The sequence below is a fragment of the Saimiri boliviensis genome, chromosome 13 (genome assembly GCF_048565385.1).
Source record: "Saimiri boliviensis isolate mSaiBol1 chromosome 13, mSaiBol1.pri, whole genome shotgun sequence".
Classification (NCBI taxonomy): Eukaryota; Metazoa; Chordata; class Mammalia; order Primates; family Cebidae; genus Saimiri; species Saimiri boliviensis.
The window spans coordinates 39,442,993-39,455,351 of NC_133461.1; the positions used below are offsets into that span (position 1 = coordinate 39,442,993).

A 12,359-nucleotide genomic window follows, 5' to 3' on the forward strand; every position below is an offset into this window, starting at 1 on the left:
CGAACAAATTGAAGTTTTATTTGTTGCACTATTGGTTGTTTTGAAATATGATTTGGGCAGGGTTGAGAATTCCTAGCTGTCTTCAACATGCTGGGTAATCACACCATTGCTCAGTAGGCTAAATTATTTTAAAACTTTCAGAAAAATAGCTTCTCTCCTTTCTGCAGGTTTTCCAGGGACAATCTCCATGAAAACAGCTCCTAACTTAAAGAAAACTAAGGCATTCCTCACCACTGACAAGGAAAATGGCTCTTTTTGGCCAAATCATAGAAATGAGCTTTTTTAAGTACATTGCACCTTTAAAAGCTGACATTATTGCCGCAAAACCTGAATGGTACCTTGTCAGCATGGAATAACCAGACTGGGCCAGGTTGTCATTTTTGACAGGTCAGTATAATGAGCAAAAGAACGCTGAGTTTGTCTAAAATTTTCACTCACATCAGCAGGGTAGAGCTGTTTGGGGTGATAACAGCTCTACGTATGTGACTCATTAAATGTGTCACATTATCAAACGCTGTGTCCCACACTATCGCAGCCACCACATTTATGCTTTGTTTCCTCCCCAAAGTACCCCCCAGAAGTCGTTATTTTTCTAATTTTAAAAGAGTACACATTGCAGAGCTTTGAGGCACTGCATATTAGCTATGTGTGATTAGATGAATGCCAATCGTTCGGTTCCTTTCAAAACACATCACAAAGATAAATACTAATCTAACTCAATGTAGACTTCTCTCTGGGCATTTCCTCCTCTGTTTTTCTGGAATTTCTCTGGTAACAATTTTGTCATTAAGGAAAGAGGGGCAGGGAAGAAATAAAAGGAACAAATAGGAATTGGGTACAATTGACATTGGATGGCCCTTCTGAATTACTAGTGGCAGTTAATATACAGGGTGTCTATTTACCTGAGCTGAGAAACCTGCACGGAGTTATCATTTGAATAGGAAGCACAAATGTAGACATGTGAGATCACCTGAATCCAGATTTGTCAATAGACAGCAAAGCTTGAGGGTTCAGCTTCTTCCAGTGTACCAGTTAGCTGCAATGCCCTCTCTTAATCACATGCATCAAACAACAGAAAACATTTTTCTCCTGCTTCAGAAAAATTCACTTAATGTTTGTGACTAATTAAATTCTCACTCTAGTCATGATTAATGTAACAAATAATTACAGCTTAGATCTAATATAGATAAAACTAATTGTTCTGCCCATAGTGCATGGTGACTAACACAGCTTTTAAAGCATAAGGAAGAACTGAAGAGTGACCTTCACCTGGCTTTATAGCGTCTGTTCTCATTTCTCGTTTCGTGGAAAAGGGTTTTTATTTGTTTGTTTGTTCACATTTCTCTTTTATTTGATGTTTAGTAAGCCCTACTTCTTGCCACTCATTCAACTTGTGGGATGTTGGAGTTAGCAAAGGGATCACTAAGAGAAAGTAGCAGAGGGATGTTGTATCAACTGAATTTTCCCCAAGGATCAAAGTGCAAAAGTGCCCTCCACATTGTCAAAATGAAAGATAATGGGCCACTGTCAAAGCTCAGACAGCAAAGTAACAGACTTGGGCCACATGCCTGTCTGCTTTGGTACTAGTTAAGTCCCATCCCAGGAGAATTATTATTACTATTATTTTTATTCGGCAGCTCTAAAGAATGGACTGCTGATGAGTTGCTGGAGAGGCATTGGGGTGATCTCTAAATATACAGTCCACCATTGCAAGCATTCACAGAACTTGAGAATACTCACAGCTGTGGATTTTTTAAAAAAGTTTCTAGTTTTATTTTATTTATTTATTTTTTGAAACGGGGCTTTGCTCTTGTTACCCAGGCTGGAGTGCAATGGCGCGATCTCGGCTCACGGCAACCTCCGCCTCCTGGGTTCAAGCAATTCTCCTGCCTCAGCCTCCCTAGTAGCTGGGACTACAGGCACACGCCACCATGCCCAGCTAATTTTTCTATTTTTAGTAGAGACGAGGTTTCACCATGTTGACCAGGATGGTCTCGATCTCTTGACCTCGTGATCCACCCGCCTGGGCCTCCCAAAGTGCTGGGATTACAGGCGTGAGCCACTGCAACCGGCCACAAGTTTCTAGTTTTATAAAATATTCAATAGTATTGAGAAAATTGACAACTTTCCCTCATACTTTGGCAAATAGGGGTGCATTGAATGTTCTACTGAAGATCTGCTTACACAATTAGTATATAAATTTACATATCTATCAACTATGTTGCCTTTCCCCAACAATTACAAAAATTCTTTTTTTTCCAAGGCATGGTTAAGCATAAGTTATCTATATGAATAAAAACTCCAATAATTAAAATGCCAAGGGAATAAAATACAACTATGCTTCAAACAGTATTTTTAATAGCTATTACTAATATTTTTAAAATATCCAAGGCTAGTTTCCTGACTTAGTAGAATCTAGTAGACAAACAGACTACTATTTTACTCTTTAAGAAACTAAAGACATTTTGGATAGATTTGGGAGCCAGAAATAGAAAGTTATATTTGCACCATTTATATAATCTGATACAATTCTTCTAAATATATTCACAGCTATGTAATAATTTACATTGTTTGAATATCTACCATGTGATCAGTTTTTGTCTAGTGATAGTGATTAAATAATTTCTACTTTTTAAAAAAATCTTCATTGGATAAAGCATTGCAATTCTAGACAGCATTCAGTTAAACTAAACTCCAACTCAGGTCATGCAGGGCAAAATTACTCACAGAGCACAAAACTAACACTGTTGACATTCACACTTTCAGTGCTTCGTCACGGAAAACTTCTCAATAACACATTTTTTGTTTAGCAAATAATTTCTGACTAAGTTCCTCTATAAATTTTAGATAAATTCTGTTCCCAATAGGAACTAGTTTTGAAGAAACTGGTTAGACACTAAAATCTAAGTAGTAACAATAATACCACTAGTCAGATACATATGTGGTGTGCTGGTTCTAAGATCTGAAATTTCCTGGTTCATTCTTTCCAATGAATTCCACCTTTTTATTCCATGTAAGCGTTCCTATTCCAATTGCTTTCCAGGTCTTTCATTTCCTTTAGAATTCAGACCTTGTCTTATTCTAACCAATCTTACTATCCTTGAGCTCCAATAATTTATGTCAATAAGACTTGAAGGTATGCTGTGAGGTCACAATGAATGAGGGGCTGCAAACTCAGAGAGCCAATGTGTTTTGCCATCTTTGTACTTTCAGGGGGCAGAGCAGAGTGCCAGTGATCTAGGAGTGGCTGAAGTATGTTCATAATGCACAAGTGGATGGATGAAAGAGTACTGCAGAAGGGAACTTTGTGGTAAATATTTCCTGTGGCCCCTATGGTGCCCATGAGTATCTTTCATGGTTAATTTTCTATGGCAATATTATTCTATGACAAGCACACATTTCCTCAGAAGCCCTCATTTTTAGAAACTTTAGTATATAGATTGTCAAATTTGAAAGGGTCATTGGATAGTCACAACTGTCTTCAAATTTTCAAAGAGAATTGAATTTAAAAATAGACTTGATATTTAATTTTTATAATTCAGCCTTTTCTGTATAAAATTTTTAAAATAAATATGCATATTTACAACCATTATTCAAACTTTTTAACCATCAAAGACACTCACCTTATTTTATTTCCATATGACCCTAAATATTTGAGATGCCATCAGCAACTAATCAGAGCTTCTATCTAGTTTAAAAATACAAAGGACATTCATTATTTGGACAGTAAAATGATATAATTTTAGCCTCAAGCAAATTGACTAAAATGTACTTAGTCTTTGTGGCCCCATGATGAGTAAACATATGATGTTTTATAGACTTATTGAAATATTGAAAATAACTCATGAATAGGATTCTCACCCTGTCCCTTATGACCTTAGAAAAATTTGAAGGATTCAGGGGCTCTAGGTTAGGAAAATTAATTATAAATGCATTAAATCATATAAGGATGATATTTTAGGTCAAATCTTTACATACATATAGCACACACATACAGAGAGAGAGAGAGAGAGAGAGAGAGAGAGAGAGAGAGAGAGCACGCATGCGCGGAAATATTTCTTGGATGCCCAAAGTGTGAGATTTCTATGACCCCTTTATTTGTATTCTGTTTAAGCTCCTTTATTACTGAAACCCATAACAAAGAAAAATTAGATTTACTGTAATTTTAGGCATTACTGAAGAAATTCTGTAATCTTCATTTCATTTGGAAGCAAATAATATTTGCTGATAAATATCTTGACATATTTATCAGTTGTATGCTCATTTCAAGCTGGTTTTCTGGGCGACTTTATAGCTCCTATTATTTTGTTTTTCTTTTTAGATCTCAAAATGAATGTCATGCCTATGAAAACCACCAGACAGGAAACTAAAGTCTTGTGTTTATTCCAAGTCCCTAAATCACCATGGGACTGGAGGAACATCATCTGTAGGAGCCTGGCTTTGTCAAAATATTGTAAGAAAATGGAAATCAGAGGCTCCAATAGCAGAACAGTTACTCTACAATCACTTCATACCATAGTTTCGAAGACAGTAGTATCATGGCTACAATCTCAAAATACTATTTAAAAAATACAATTCCCTCCTCACTTACAAAGCCTCTATTTCTTTCCTGAACTATTGTTCTCCTTTGATCAGACCCACTGGTTTCACTCTTTGAATAAATTTTACATGTTGCTGATCTGTTTCTTTGTTCAGAAAAACACTCGCTCCTTTCCTTCCATCCTTTCTGCATCTTCCTAGACTTTGCGGCTCAGTTCAGTTTTCCTCAACTCTGTGACACTTTCCTCAATCACATCACACTCCTGATAGTGTCAACTGTTCTATTAGAAGTCTCCACCTACAGCTGCACCAGAGCATCACCCGAGGAATGTGTAAAGAATAATCATGTTTAGGCACAACCCAAGACCAAATATCTTGGCTTGGAAAATTTGTTCCAATTAGTTTTAAATGTGTCACAGTTGAATACAAACTGAGTATCTCTTACTGAAATTTCTTGGACCAAAAGTGTTTCAAATTTTTAAACTTTTTGGATTTTGAAATATTTGAGTATGCCTGATTTTAGAAATTACTGAAGAAATTCTGTAATCTTCATTTCATTTGGAAGCAAATAAAGTTTTTATCTTGACATAAAAGTACAGGGCATAAATATAATTAAAAATATATTAAGGATTGGGCCCAAGTCAAAACACAAAATTTTTCTTGCTTCTATATACCTTATACACATAAATGCAAATTTATATAATGTTTTTAAATAATTTTGTGCATGAAACAAAGTTTGTGTACATTGAACCATCAGAAAGCAAAGATGTCTCTATCCTAGCCACTTAGGTGTACAATCTGTGATTATCTGGCATCACCATGATTTCTGACTCTGAATTTATATGCTACCAGTAAGCAAGCATTTCCTTGTCCCTATTGATACATAAGTACTTAACAGTAAAATATATGACATGTCATTAGTACTGTGAAAAGACAATGTATTCAGGGTAAGTAAGTGGCACAATAGTATCACCAGAACACCTGTATCAGCTGTTAAACAGTAGGAACCATAGACAATGCCAGGCTTTCAATCTCTACCTACAATGTTGTATTTTGATGAACCCGGAAACCATCATTCTCAGCAAACTGACACAAGAACAGAAAATCAAACACCGCATGTTCTCACTCATAGGTGGGTGTTGAACAATGAGAACACATGGACACAGGGAGGGGAGCATCACACACCGGGGTCTGTTGGGGGTGTCTAGGGGAGGAACAGTGGAGTGTGGGGAGGTTGGGGAGAGATAACATGGGGAGAAATGCCAGATACAGGTGATGGGAGGATGGGGACAGCAAACCACGTTGCCATTTATGTACCTATGCAACAATCCTGCATGATATGCACAGGTACCCCAGAGCCTAAAGTACGATAAATAAATAAAAATGTTTACTGTACATGGTTCTTTATGTTTCCAGGTAAGAAGAAACATCAGATTCAGGGACCAGGAAGTGGGTCTTCTAGTGATGAGGAGGCAATCTGCTAGATGGCTTTTTAAAATCTTTTCTCCAGAGCCATCTGCCTCATTAACAATTTTTGTTCAGAAGTATCTCTGAGAGAATGTATTCTCTTTCTGGGTCCACCAGGAGGCGTAGTTTTAAGGGCAAGAACTTCCTAGCGCCATGCCTCTCTCCCATCCCTCTCCATCCGAAAGATTTAATGGTTTATGTTTGAATTTTGCGCGGGAAGAAACTAAGAGTCAATCACTTCAGCAGAAGTTCTAAGGAACTCCTTTCATTGGCCCAGGGTCTTGGAGAAGGTGAGGGTTCCTCCCTGGCTAAAAGTCCCCTTCTTCCACACCCCTTTGGACTCCATGTTTGGGTCTCCTTCCACTAACACTCCCTTTCTGGAAGCTGTTTTTCTTTCTCCTGGATTTCCCCTCTGGGGTCCCCTTCCACACTCCCTTCACGGAAGCCTGTCTTCCCTTCCTAGACTCCACCTCTCTCTATTTCCTTCCACTCAGTGTGGAAGCTGCTTTCCTCTCCTGGATTCCGTCTTTCTGGATTCTCTCACTCAGTGTGAGAGCTAGCTGTTTCTCTCTCTCTCTAAATAAATCACTTTCTACAAACACTTTTGAGTCCGGCATTTACTGCGCACTGCACTGTGGTCCCCTCTCTCATTCTCGAGAGGGCAGGAGACCAAGAACCTGGAGAAACATCCTCTCAGGGGAGCTGAGGGCACCCTGAACCTCTAAACCGCAGTATTACATTTTGGCAAGCCAGCCAAGAGAAGGGTACAGCCTAGAGCCGGGTATACCAAGAAAGGGGTACAGCCGGAGAAGAAGACTTGAAAACCGTGAGTAAAACCAACCCCATTTCTGTCCTGTCTCTTAAAGAACACCTGAAGCGGCCACAGCCAGGCAGGGCGTCAGGGAACCAAGCAGCAGCGCTTCAGGGAACCGAGCAGCAGCGCAGAGCTTTGGAGGCACCACCCAGCCCATGACGTGGGCCGGCAGGAATTAAAAGCACAGATTTTTTTTTACCTTTAAGCTCTCTCTCTGCTTTCCCTCTCCTTCTCCATCCTTCCGGTGCGAGGTGGAGCAGGTGAGCACTGCCCCCAGGGCCTTCTGCTCCCTGTTGGCTAGGAACAGCCCAGCCCCGTGGCGGGAATTGGGACCACCTGCAGCTCAGCAGCGCAGCAAGGCGTAGCCCCGCAGAGAAAAACCGCGGGAAGGGGCGAGATACAGCCCAAGCCTGCAGGGGTCTGGGAGCGCGGCAGCCTGGCACAGGGTTCTGGCAGGGCCCTCTGGCCTTCCAGAGCCCCAGGCAGCAGTGTAAAAAGGCTCCCCAGGACGCACGGGTCCCTGTGTGGGCAGCGGCTCAGGGAGTGGCCCAACTGCACAGGTGGTTCTGGCGCGGTCAACATGGCGACCGAAAGCCCTGGAGGCAGGCGAATTCACTCCTGCCCAGAAACGGCTGCAAATGCAGCTTTTAAAGTGACCGTGGCAAGAGGCTTTTTTTCTCTGATGGTGCGGCTGAAGGAAAGGAGGCAGCTGTGGGCTGTCAGCCCCACCCGGATTTTAGGCAGACCGCGCTGCCTTAGGGTGCAGCATTTGCATTCAAAATAATGCTTAAGAAAGCTTTCTGCCTCTACTGAAAGTAAGTTGCTTGTTTGCACAGTTGGTTAAGGTGGAGGGCCTGCAACGGCAGGGTTGCGGGTTTAGGTCTTTGGTAGGGCCAGTCTTAATTTAGTGAAGCCATTTGGAGAAATTCAGAAGCTGAAGGCTGTGGGACTTTGTGTTTGGCGTATAATTTGTCTTGCTTAGGATTGGCTCTCTCTCTGACAGAACTTTTCCATAGTTAAACCGGTTCCAAGCCTCATATAGTCACTGGCAGGTTTCACAACCTTAAGAGCATTTTCCTACTAGGTAAGATGGATTAGGGGAGGGGAGGCCCGGGTCCTGAGGGCATTATCCCAGCCTCAGCCACGCTCAGCCCGCCTTCTTCAAATTGTGTGCTCTAATGGCCCTTCCCTAGAATTTTACCCTTCTGGGGCAGTTTTATAAATTGGCCTGTGTAAATCGGACTTTTGCTGGGAAATACTGGTACCCATCTCCTGAGCCTCACTGGCCTCCTCGGGGCTATTCTATATTTGTTGGCCTCTGGGCCTCTCATCTTTAGCCACCTTGTCACATTCATTTCTTAGGGAACCATAAAGTCACAAATAATCCTGCTGCTGGAACTCTGGATGTTCTTGGCTTGTGGGCTCTATCGGGAACTTCAGGATCAACCTGCACCCGTGAAAGGCTCCTCTCTGGAGGAAACCTCAACTGCAGGGCCCTTTCTAGCCCCATTTCAGCAGGAATTAAAGAGGATCAACATCCGTAATTCCAACAGAAGCTGGGCTTTCCTGTTCAGTGGAGAGGAATGAGGGAATGTGTTCTCTTTCCAGGTCCACCAGGGGGCATAGTTTTAAGGGCAAGAACTTCCTAGCACCATGCCCCTCTCCCGTCTCTCTCCATCCGAGAGATTTAATGGTTTAATGTTTGAATTTCATGGGTGCAGGAAGAAACTAAGAGTCAATCACTCCAGCAGAAGTTCTAAGGAACTCCTTCCATTGGCCCAGGGTCTTGGAGAAGGTGAGGGTTCCTCCCTGGCCAAAAGTCCCCTTCTTCCACACCCCTTTGATCTCCATGTTTGGGTCCCCTTTCACTAACACTCCCTTCGTAGAAGCTGTTTTTCTCTGTCCTGGATTGCCCCTCTGGGGTCCCCTTCCACACTCTCTGGTGGAAGCCTGTCTTCTCTTCATAGACTCCATCTCTCTCTATTTCCTTCCACTCAGTGTGGAAGCTGCTTTCCTCTCCTGGATTCCATCTTTCTGGATTCTCTCACTCAGTGTGAGAGCTAGCTGTTTCTCTCTCTCTCTGAATAAATCACTTTCTGCAAACACTTGAGTCTGGCATTTACTGCGCACTGCACTGTGGTCCCCTCTCTCATTCTTGAGGGGGCAGGAGACCAAAGAATCTGGAGAAACATCCTCTCAGGGGAGCTGAGGGCACCCTGAACCCCAATATTACATCTTTTTATCAACTGACGTAATTCCTTGTTCCATTGTAAATATATCCTCTCTAGTACTTCAATAAGCCCATCATACAATTTTACCATCTTGTCTATAGGTACATTTTCTGCAGTGTTAACAATGTCATCTTTATCATCATTAGTTTCATGATCACCTTGATTCAGAACCATTTTGGTTATTTCATCATCAATCAATGAATAAACAACTGGAGCCTCATTATCAATGTAAAAATCTTCAATATCCACTTCCTGCTTACTGACCGACTCTGAAGATGTATTTTCTGCATACATAAGGAGGTCATATATCATTTTTTTCTCATTTGACATATGGAATCCTTCAAAGTCACTATCTGGTTTATTATCATCACTGAACATATTTGCATACCAGAGGTTGTGCCAGACATGCACAACTGTGTCCTTGATCACTGTGTTCTATGTATTAGCAACAGTATAGAGGGCATCATTTATGCTAAATTCCTTTTGAAAATCTTCCATATCAATACCTCTGTTCACTGCTGCTAACAGTGTTCAAGAGAATGATTTATATTTACTCTTCATTTATCTAAAGATACTCTAATCACTCACATGGATGAATTAAGGATGTTGCATTTGGGGAAAAGTACATGGCATAAATACAATTTTTGATGAGAATTTCAGCTGGAAGATGAGCAGAACATTTGCAAGGAAAAACAAAATCTTGTGGTACTCAACCATTCTAGTTTCCCTGCTGTGAACACAAGCTCCTGGTACAAAATATGCATGAAGCCAATCAGAAAATATGTCTCCAGTGATCTATGCCTTACTCTTAGCAAAATAATAGACTGGTAAGAAATTTACTCTTTGAAAATAGTGTGGATGCAAACTTATTTCTATCATGGAAAGTTGACATTTATGTATGCCTGCTGCATTAGCACATACAAGCCCTGTTATTCTGTTAGCATCCTAAGTTCCTGGAGTAGCTGTCTCATCAGCTGTACTATATGTCTTTCTAGAGCAATAATACCAAACAGTGAGACTTCATCGGCATTATAACTTTGTTCTTGTGTCAGACTTTTATCAGCAAACCTTGGCAAACCTATCAATGAATTTTTCCAATGCTTTGTAATCAGCAGATGCTTTGTCTCCACAAATCTTTATAAATTTAATACTGTGTCTTTTCTTAAATATCTACAACCAGCCTGTTGAATATTCACAGTTCCCTTCAACTTTCAGTTAGTGATAGATGATAGATCTTTCCTTGTTTCATGTTCAATTTTCAGTTTGTGATAGATGATAGATCTTTGCTTTTTTCATGATCAGCATACAATTAAGTGGCATATGTTCACTGCACTGCTAATAGATCCACTCTTTAATACACAATAAATATCTTCATTTTCACCTTTTGCAGCATTTTTCTGTTTTTCTTTCCTTTTTTTTTTTTTTTTTTTTTTTTTTTTTTTGGATACAGAGTTTCCCTTTTGTTGCCAAGGCTGGAGTACAACAGCACAGTCTTCTCTCACTGCAACCTCTGCCTCCTGGGTTCACGTGATTCTTCTGGCTCAGCCTCCCAAGGAGCTGGGATTAGAGGTGGATGCCACCATGCCTGGCTAATTTTGTATTTTTAGTAGGGACTGGGTTTCTCCATGTTGATCACGCTGATCTTGAACTCCCAACCTCAGGTGATCTGCCCACCTCGGCCTCCCAAAGTGCTGGGATTACAGATGTGAGCCACCACACCAGCCCTTTTCTATTTTTTATTAACTTCTGTTCCTCACTTTCAGTATAGAGCTTCAACAGTTTATTCTTCTGCTTCTTTAAGTCCCATATAATAGTCATTCTGACACTATATTCTTCTGTAAAATATTTCAAACTTATACTGTTGTCTAGTTTCTCCAACAGCTTGGCTTTCTTGACTATGGACAAATATAAATGCTTTCTCTTTTTCTTATCACTGTTTTCCATAGGGGCATCGTCAGAGCTTTTCGACATGTTCAATGATATCTTCTCACCACAGAGCAGAGAACAAGCAAACGAACACGGTAAGTAATGCATGTAGCTCTTGGCCCCATGTGGGGCATTGTGGAGAACTTGCCATTGGTGCATACAGCCTACACATATGCCATTTTATGACCCTTTTTGGATATACTTTGGGGGGAAATCTGGGCATGCATGGGGAACATATATTGCAGGTGAAGGGGGCTGGAAGGGTTTTTCTTCCCTTGAGACACAATAAGCTATGTGTTGTACATCTACATTTTAATTGATACCATCACATGAGATCAGGTGTGGAAATTTCCATTTATAGTGTCATTTTGACACTCAATACATATCTAATTTTTGAGCATTTTGGATTTAAGATTTTCAAATTAAGGATGCTCAAGCTGTACAATGTGTAGCTGAGATTGAACAGCACTGATCCATACTAATTTTAGATGCACCTAAAAGTTGAGATAGACAGATCTCAGCAATGATGTCCTACATGACATAGAGAAAAGAAAAGTTCATTTGGGCAAAATGATGTAAAGAAACCTGAGTTTTACTGAGTCCAACTTTACTCTTTGTTTTTTATATTTTGTTTTGTCTAGTCAGTGCTACTTGAAATCTTATATGAGTCTGAGGATTTTATTTTCCAATTTAAAAAAAAAAATTGTAATTTTGATGGGGATTTCACTGAATATGTAGATTTTTTGGGGTAGTTTTAATATTTTAATATGAAGTGTTTGAATATGTAAGTACAAGGTGTCTTTCTGTTGATTTAGATTTTCTTTAATTAATGACCACAGTTATCGTACTGTTTATTTTATAATTTTTATTGTATAAGTCTTTTACCTCCTTGATTGAATTATTCTTAAGTATTTTATTCTTTTGAGTAATATTATAAATATAATTGTTTAGTTAAATTCCTTTCCAAATAGTTCATTGCTGCTGTATAGAAACATAAGTGATTTTAGCATATTGATCTTAAATCTCACAACTTTGCTAAATTTAATTGATCTGGTAGTGTGTGTGTGTGTGTGTGTGTGTGTTCTTTGTGATTTCCTATATATAGAATCATGGTATCTGGGAATAGAAAAAGTTTTACTTCATCCTTTCCAATTTGGAAACATTTTATTTCTTTATGCCGTCTATCTTTTCTGACTAGAATTTTCAGTACGATTTTGAGTAGCAGTGGTGAAATGGGAGTCATTGTCTTGCCAACCTCAGTAAAAAATCTTTTCTTCTTTCACCATTGAGAATGATACTAACTGTGGATTTTTCATAATGCACGTTGTTATGCTGAGAAAGTTTCCTCATTTTCTATATTTTCAAATGGTTGAAAACAGTCA

At 39.8% G+C, this 12,359-nt stretch overlaps 1 long non-coding RNA gene across 1 annotated transcript in view; it reads right to left on the reverse strand.

The window, feature by feature from the left end:
* LOC141580934 (uncharacterized) overlaps positions 1-7,105 on the reverse strand; it is a 287,460-nt gene extending 280,355 nt beyond the window's left edge. Inside the window, exon 1 of the long non-coding RNA XR_012513358.1 lies at positions 7,020-7,105. This is a non-coding gene — a long non-coding RNA (uncharacterized LOC141580934). The remainder of the gene's footprint in view (positions 1-7,019) is intronic.
* Positions 7,106-12,359: the final 5,254 nt, after the last annotated feature.